The following is a 7,374-nucleotide window of genomic DNA, read 5'->3' as shown; positions in this document are numbered from 1 at the left end:
TAATCTTGGCTCACTTTCTGTAGCTTCCAATCCTGTCCTCCACAGCAAAATGAAGCATATGGCGCTTGATTTTCACTTTGTTCATGAACTGGTGCAACAGAAGACTCTCCAGGTTTCTTATATTTCAACTATTGAGCAGCTTGCTGACATTTTTACAAAGATATTGAGTGATCCTCGTTTCTCGCTGCTCAAGGATAAGCTTCATGTTGTTGGTTTTCAATCTCTCCAACCCGCTCATCTTGCGGGGAGTAATAGATCATTATACATCCTGTCATCTATCACAGCCTGTCATCCAGCCTGTCACTAGTTATAACATGTACCTATCATGTTATGACACCTGTTACTTACTGTGTGGTCATTGTCTACTGACTATATATAGTCTCTGACCTGTATCTGTAAAGGGTGTTGAGCTCTGTCATCTTTGAGCCTGCCATCCATCACAACCTGTCACTAGTTATGACCTGTACCTATCATGTTATGACACCTGTTACTTACTGTGTGGTCATTGTCTACTGACTATATATAGTCACTGAGATGTGTCTGTAAAGGGTGTTGAGCTCTGTCATCTTTTAATAAACAATGTTATCTATTAGGTGGTACTTTGGATTGAGCTGTCTAATGAAGAATTTCAGAAGACTCTACAATAAAAAACAAATAACGCAAAGTTTCACTTACTCGATTGTACATGACTCAATTAAGATAACATACATGCGACATACTCAATGGAGATAAAAAGTTTCATTGAGTACACAAGACTGCCAGTAGCAATTAAATCTACCAAAAAGCACATAAAAATTCTCAAAATGATGCCAAATTGGGACAAGTAGTTCACATCTGGAGATAACCATATGGGGAACATGGTATTTTTGCATATCACCTTACATAGCCCGCCAAAATCATTCAGTGCTTCGATGAGAGAACCTTACACCCTATCTTAAATCTCCGGCTCCCCTAGGTATTCTCTGGTATACAATGAATGCATAAGTGAATCCCGGAAGGATGAAATGACAAAGTGAATAACATTTTGCGGAATGCTTTAATACACTTCTGAATGACAATATGACATGGCTCCCATACTGATCATGTATGCAGTTCGTGATATGACCATGAAGCTCAACGGTCATTTTAGGTTGCTGATATCAACAACTTTTAGCAGCAGTGGAAGGGAAAGATTCTATAAACAGTCTTCAAGTGTTAGTGGTATCCTAGCAAGGTTAATGTGGATGACGTTTTCTCCAGATGATGTTATATTTGGTTCACTTCTGGAGACGGTTTGGGTTTCCTGAAAAAGAACACATAATCAGAATGGGAATTAACAGATATTAGAGAAAATGAATGGGTAAACAACTTCAGCAGTTAGCAATAGGAAAAATCCAAGCATCAATTAACTACGATCGAGCCAATTCTATGGAGGGTCATATGACTCTAGAAAATAAGTTAAATATCTAGAGAAACAATATAACTGAAGGCGAAAATAATAAAGTGATGCGCATGACTTGAAAGAGATTAAGATAAAGATGTTTATATATGTGCAGTTTGACATTAGTCACTTTACAACAGCAAAGTATCCCACATAGATGGTAAACCCAAATTTCAAGCTAGATCATTTCTAATACATCAATAACCATGATAATAACTAATTAGACACTCCAAAATACCCAAACAATCTACGGTAGATACGATAAACAATCTATGCACAGACCTAAAAGAAATCCATCATAATCCGTCCAGAATAGAATGTAAAGAAACAAAGCAAAGGCAGAATTCTAGGGTTGAAGAAATTGATTACTGGATATCAAACTCAATAAGGTTAAATCCATTGAAGAAATATGACATGTGCGCATACTTAGTAAACGAACGTTGACCCATAAGCATTTCCAAATTGTTTGCAATTTAAGATTATAAATTATATGATGCAAACTGGGTTTTTGTATTTAATCAAGATGTACAGTAAAAAAGAAATTAATTATAGAAGAGCATACAACTATTGCGGCTGCAGCTTCCATAATCTATGATGATGGACACCATAGTGACCCCAAGAACTTCAAAAACTTACTCTCCTGAAATCTGAAATGAATAAAATTGTCAATGAATGCATCAAACATTCGCACTCAAATTGAACCTGTATATAGAACAAAAAATTTTAGCAATCCATCGTTCAGCTAAAAATAGTTCTCCCCTTGAAAACAATGCTTATTGCATACCTTTGATTCTAAGATCTTCAATAACTCGCATGTTCCTTCAATTCCTTTCCCATGCAATGGATATAAGATTCATCATATGTCCAAGTACAATCTTGATATGATAAATCCATATCTACAGATATGACAATTACACTATAGAACAACTGAAAGTAGAAAACAGGGGGGGAAGTATATTTAGAAGCAACCGAAGATACATCAGTGCCACAAATTAAAGATAAAGAGTTAAAAACATTAAGCGTATGTATATTTGTTAAAGAGAAAAGCAATATCAACGCGACACACAATTGAGGAAAACTTATGTATATAGTTAAGGAGGAAAGCATTAGCCACGATCAGTATAAGAAATCCAACTATTACAACAACCAAGTTCAACAACAGTCTAAAATGGAAACATAGATTCGTGACGTCCATTTTAATGCTTCATAAAGAGTGAAAGCATAACCTTCTAGTATAAAATGTTTAGAAAAGCTACTTAATTTCTCAAAATTAAACATACAAAAGAAACTTGATTAATATCTTACAACTATGCATTTCTTGGATCCACGATCAGATTCAGGGTTCAACCGATTTCTGAGCTTCATATGCAATATGTGTACATAAAAATACCAAATCAAAATTCAAAACAACTCCATAATCTGAAACAAACCCATTAGGAAACCCTACTCTCTATCAGTTTAAGAAGATATGCAATCTGTGAAGTGAAATTCATGTAAATAAAAGCACCAAATCAAAATTCAAAACAAACACACAATCTGAAACAAACCTATTAGTAAGCCCCACTTAATATCAGTTTAAGAAAATTTAGATTACTGATTAGAGAGATAATTAAAGTTGCAATTTTGGGAAAGAAAATATAAACAGTTAGCAATGAATCAGGTAAAGCTCTGCCGTGTGATTTCTTAAATTGATGGACTAAAGATAAACCTCGAAACAAGAATGAGGATCTTAATGCATTCAATGTGGTTTTTAGCGTAATGGAAGATCAATAATGGAGAAATAGGGTGGGTATTGAATTTTCTATCGTAAACGTAAAGAGTGAGTTTATGAACTCCCCCTTTATGTGTGAAACGGATGAAGAAGTTGAACTTGGGACGTTGGATGAGAGCGTAAGAGAGAGGTGCATTTTGGGACACAATTTATCTATCTCCTTCACTTTTCTATATTTTGAGGAATGAGAGTCGTAGATCGACTCAAAACCGTCGTCGGATTGTCAAAAACACATTTGTTGTTGTAAGATTTTTTTTTTTAAAGAGAAAGATTAATTTCATTCGAGATGGAAAAAAAAAAGAAAAGTGAAAACAAGATGAGAGCGCCTAGGCGAGTCCAAATGTGGGAGTAAGACTCCACCAAAAACAGACAAAAAGAAATTAAAAGAGTGGTAGAAACCAACTCGCCAACATAACAAACAAGCGATAATAATATAAAAAAAAACAAATTATTTACGTTTTTTACCCGCAGATCTTTAGCCTTTTCCCAAATTCTCAGTGTTTCCATTATTCGGAATTTCACCATTCCATTTGAGCCTTGTAAGCTTCTTGTCTGTTTTTTTTTGCCAAATTTATCTTCATAATTCGTATCTTGGGAGTACTTGTCATCTTACATATCATAGTAATCTTTACAATCATCCTCATAATCTGCTACATATTGAGTAATCTCCTTACCCAAAACATTGAAAGAATTATTAACAGGGGTTTGATTGTACCTAGCAGAGTTCTTAGCCTAAGAGTCAATCTTAGAAGGAGATTTCCTACTTAGAGCATTCTTCCATTTCCTATCGATTTCTCCTGTTGAGATTGAAATTCTTTCATTTGCCCCTTGCTTGCCAGGATCAGCTTTCCTCTTGTCCGGTATAAAGCCGTGGTGACCCCTACTATAAAGGATTCTTCTCCATTTCTGCACTTGCGGAAGCTGAAACAAAATCTCAACTTGTTGTCTTTTTTGGACTTTTTGTCGAATCAGCTTGAACCCCTCTGATAATTGTCCCTTTTGCTGGTGAAACCTTTGCTGCTGAAGAGATCAGAGCAGCAACATTCTTAGGTTGAGCAGCCTTGCCGGACAAATCTTTCCATTTTTATGGAAAGTCACTAGATAAATGCAAGGGTTTATGAATAGGTCTTGTTCCACTACAATTCTCTTCATTCGTACCCGGATGAGCATCCTTGTCTGACCCCATCTTACTACCACTTGCTATTCATTTCTTCCATGGAGACTTTGAAGATTGAGATACTGAATTTGGTGGCTTCATGATACCTTAAGTTGAAGTCTTTTTTGGACTTCTAAACAAAGCATCTTGATAACTGCTGCTTGTGCCCTTTACTGGTGGAGATATCTCAACAGTTGAAGTAGGAAAATTAGCTCCAATATTTGTAGCTGGAGAAGATAACACGACAACTGACTTTGCTGCATTAGGGATCAATTCTTCTCCAGTCTTTGTTCTATGAACATATTCTACAGTAGCACTCTCTAGCATCACAATTTCACCTACCTCCATGTTATTATCTCCACTAATATAAGCCAATTTCTCAGAGTCTGTTGTATCATTTTTCTCTGAAATTTTCTCCCCGACATCGTTTCTTTTAATCATTCTCTTTGGGGTTCATCTTGGTTTCAGGTTTCTAGAACAATTCTTATCGGAGTGACGAAAACCCAAACATTTAATGCATTTAGTTGGTTCCCATTGATACTCAACCGGTAAATCCATTGCAAACTTACCATCAATTACAAGTGGAACTCTAGAGGGGTAAGTAAAATCAACACCAATCTCTACACAAATCCCAGCATAAGCTAGTCTAGTTTGTATAGTTGCATATTTCCTGCAAACCACACCCATGAAGATCTAACAAGTAATTAAATGTAAACATTCAATATTCAAAGTAAATACAAGATGTAAAGAACATGAAAATAAATAAGAACACAACTATGTAACGTGGTTCGGCCTTGTAGACCTCCATCCACGGTGAAGAAACTATATTTTATTTATTGAAGGTCTTACCTTTACAAATATCTCTTAAACTTCTATTTCTCTCTTTCTCTTGTTCTTTTTCTAACTGTCTCTGAAGTGCTCCCATTCAAGATTACATGTCTATTTCCTTCTACATGGATGGGTATCTATAGGCAAATAGACTTCTATAATATGATGCTTCCAGGTTTATGACGATACCGTACACCTTTTCAACGCTCAGACCGGCTCTTCATTGCTCCCTTCGAGATGTATCGCATTTCTCCTTCTTCGGGTTGCACCATTGATCGCCCTTCGTCAGAGTCTCTAACACGATGTACCTTCGTTTACAGTTGTATCACATCTCTTCTCATTCTCATTAAATACATTATTCTCCTTTATGACTTGACTGTCAATGTGATTTGACTATACCTTACACGTGTCCATCATGATGCTAAGCGGTAGATATCTTGGTCTAGTGTAATCACCTTTTGGGGTCCTTATTCGGTGTATCTTTCGCACTTTCTTGTCATGTGACCACCTCATGTGATGCTTACATGCGGAAATCAAGTATTTCACCCTCACAGTTGCACATTTTCTTTTCATCTTACCGGGGATACGATGGGAAAAAACCATTGTTCTATCTTTTCGCCTTCACCACGTCCCGAAATTTCCGCACGTTATTGTCCTTAATGCATTATGACCTGCTGTACTTGAGGCGCCGATTAACATTCGAAGGATTTTACCCTCTATATAATATACCTAGGAGAGTGAGTCATACTCATTTCATCACTTCTTGTGTAAAGTTTCATAACTTTTTGTTCTTTCTCCTCTTTTCTTTTCCTGTTTTTCTTTAACTTCACCTTCTATATCAGATCATGTCTGGGAGAAGTCCATCATCTCGTCCACCAAAACGGTAATTATTTTTCTTATTTAAGGTTGCTTCCTATGTTTGCATGTGTCACCATTGTTGTTGGTTTTGTCACTGTTTTAGGGTTTGCTTCTACTGGCTTTCGGATTTATTTTTTCATTCATGTCTTATTTTTATCATTTCCTGCTTCTGGTGTTTGATTTTTCTCCGGTGAACTTTTTCAGTGTTGGGGATAAGAGATTTGTCTCTAAGCTTCCAAGCGTCAGTATATCCTCTGAGATGGATGATACCGTGTACCTAGAGAACTTGAAAGTCAAGTATCGCTTGTAGAGGTTCGAGGTTTCTTATCCTTATCCTGATAAATAAGCCGGAACTTTGACCCGCGAGATCGCCTTGCAATCCAATGGTTCGAACATGATCGTAGTCACTGAAAGGCATCTAGAGGCGGGACTTCGTTTCCCCTTGTATTGCCCGCTGAACTCCTTTTATTACGAGGTTCTTACTCAACTCACCCCTCAGAGGGATGTATTTCAGCCTATTGGTAATTTTTGGTGTATTCTCCGCGAGTGTGCTCGCCGTGGCAAAGTTAAAGTTTCATAGCATGAGAAGGACGAGTTTATTCCTGCTTAGTCCGATTTGTATACACCTGAAGACTTCGTGGAGGATTATTGGTGTCACCATATTGGAGAGAAGTTTGAGGGCCTTGGTGTGGGCATTTCGAGGACTCGTCGTGCTTTGAAGGGAATTTTGATTCTTTATAACTTAGATCCTCCTCTACCAGTAATCTTACTCTTCGTAAGACCAACGATTCGAAGTGGTTTCTGTGTCATCTCGAAATCGAGGGTCTATGGGTTTACACTTGGGACGAGGTTGGTGGCATGATTTCTGAGCTTTCCGATATGCATGGTCATTTTCCTTATTAAAGGCCACGGGAGCTCAAGTGGGTTGTTGCTCCTACTTGTAAGCGTCGGGTGTCGACCATTCGAGCTGCTGAGGATGCTAAGGTAGAAAATACTGTCTTAATATTAAGGTATATAGTCCTTTCCCTTGTTTTATAGCTTAGCATATGATACTGTCTTTTTGCAGCGAGGAAAAGCTGTAGACGGTTCGTGTCCTTTTAGTGCTCCTGGTAGTATTATTGTTCATTCTATGGATGTTGATCTTTCTTGTCTCTCTGATGATGATTGGTGAAGCTTCTTAAGCTGCTATCTTTTCTTCGGACGAGTTTATGAAAATGAGTGTGGAGGAGCAAGCCCGAGTCTTGAATACTCAAGAGAAGCCTACTCAGCGTCGGCTTGTAACCACTGTGAGTTTTTGTATCTCTTCTTGGTTTCATCTGTCATGTCAGAGCAACAACTTGA

General features: G+C 37.3%; 1 long non-coding RNA gene across 1 annotated transcript; it reads right to left on the bottom strand.

The window, feature by feature from the left end:
* Positions 1 to 644: 644 nt before the first annotated feature.
* LOC113330672 lies at positions 645 to 3,323 on the bottom strand. Its single transcript, XR_003350421.1, has 3 exons — positions 2,205 to 3,323; positions 1,983 to 2,067; positions 645 to 1,282 (listed from the first exon to the last, which is right to left on the bottom strand). It is a non-coding gene; the product is annotated as an uncharacterized LOC113330672 (long non-coding RNA).
* Positions 3,324 to 7,374: the final 4,051 nt, after the last annotated feature.

This window comes from Papaver somniferum, unplaced genomic scaffold, assembly GCF_003573695.1.
Source record: "Papaver somniferum cultivar HN1 unplaced genomic scaffold, ASM357369v1 unplaced-scaffold_118, whole genome shotgun sequence".
Taxonomy (NCBI): domain Eukaryota; kingdom Viridiplantae; phylum Streptophyta; class Magnoliopsida; order Ranunculales; family Papaveraceae; genus Papaver; species Papaver somniferum.
The sequence above is the reverse complement of the archived record's forward strand: the minus strand, read 5'-3'. Positions and strand labels throughout refer to the sequence as shown.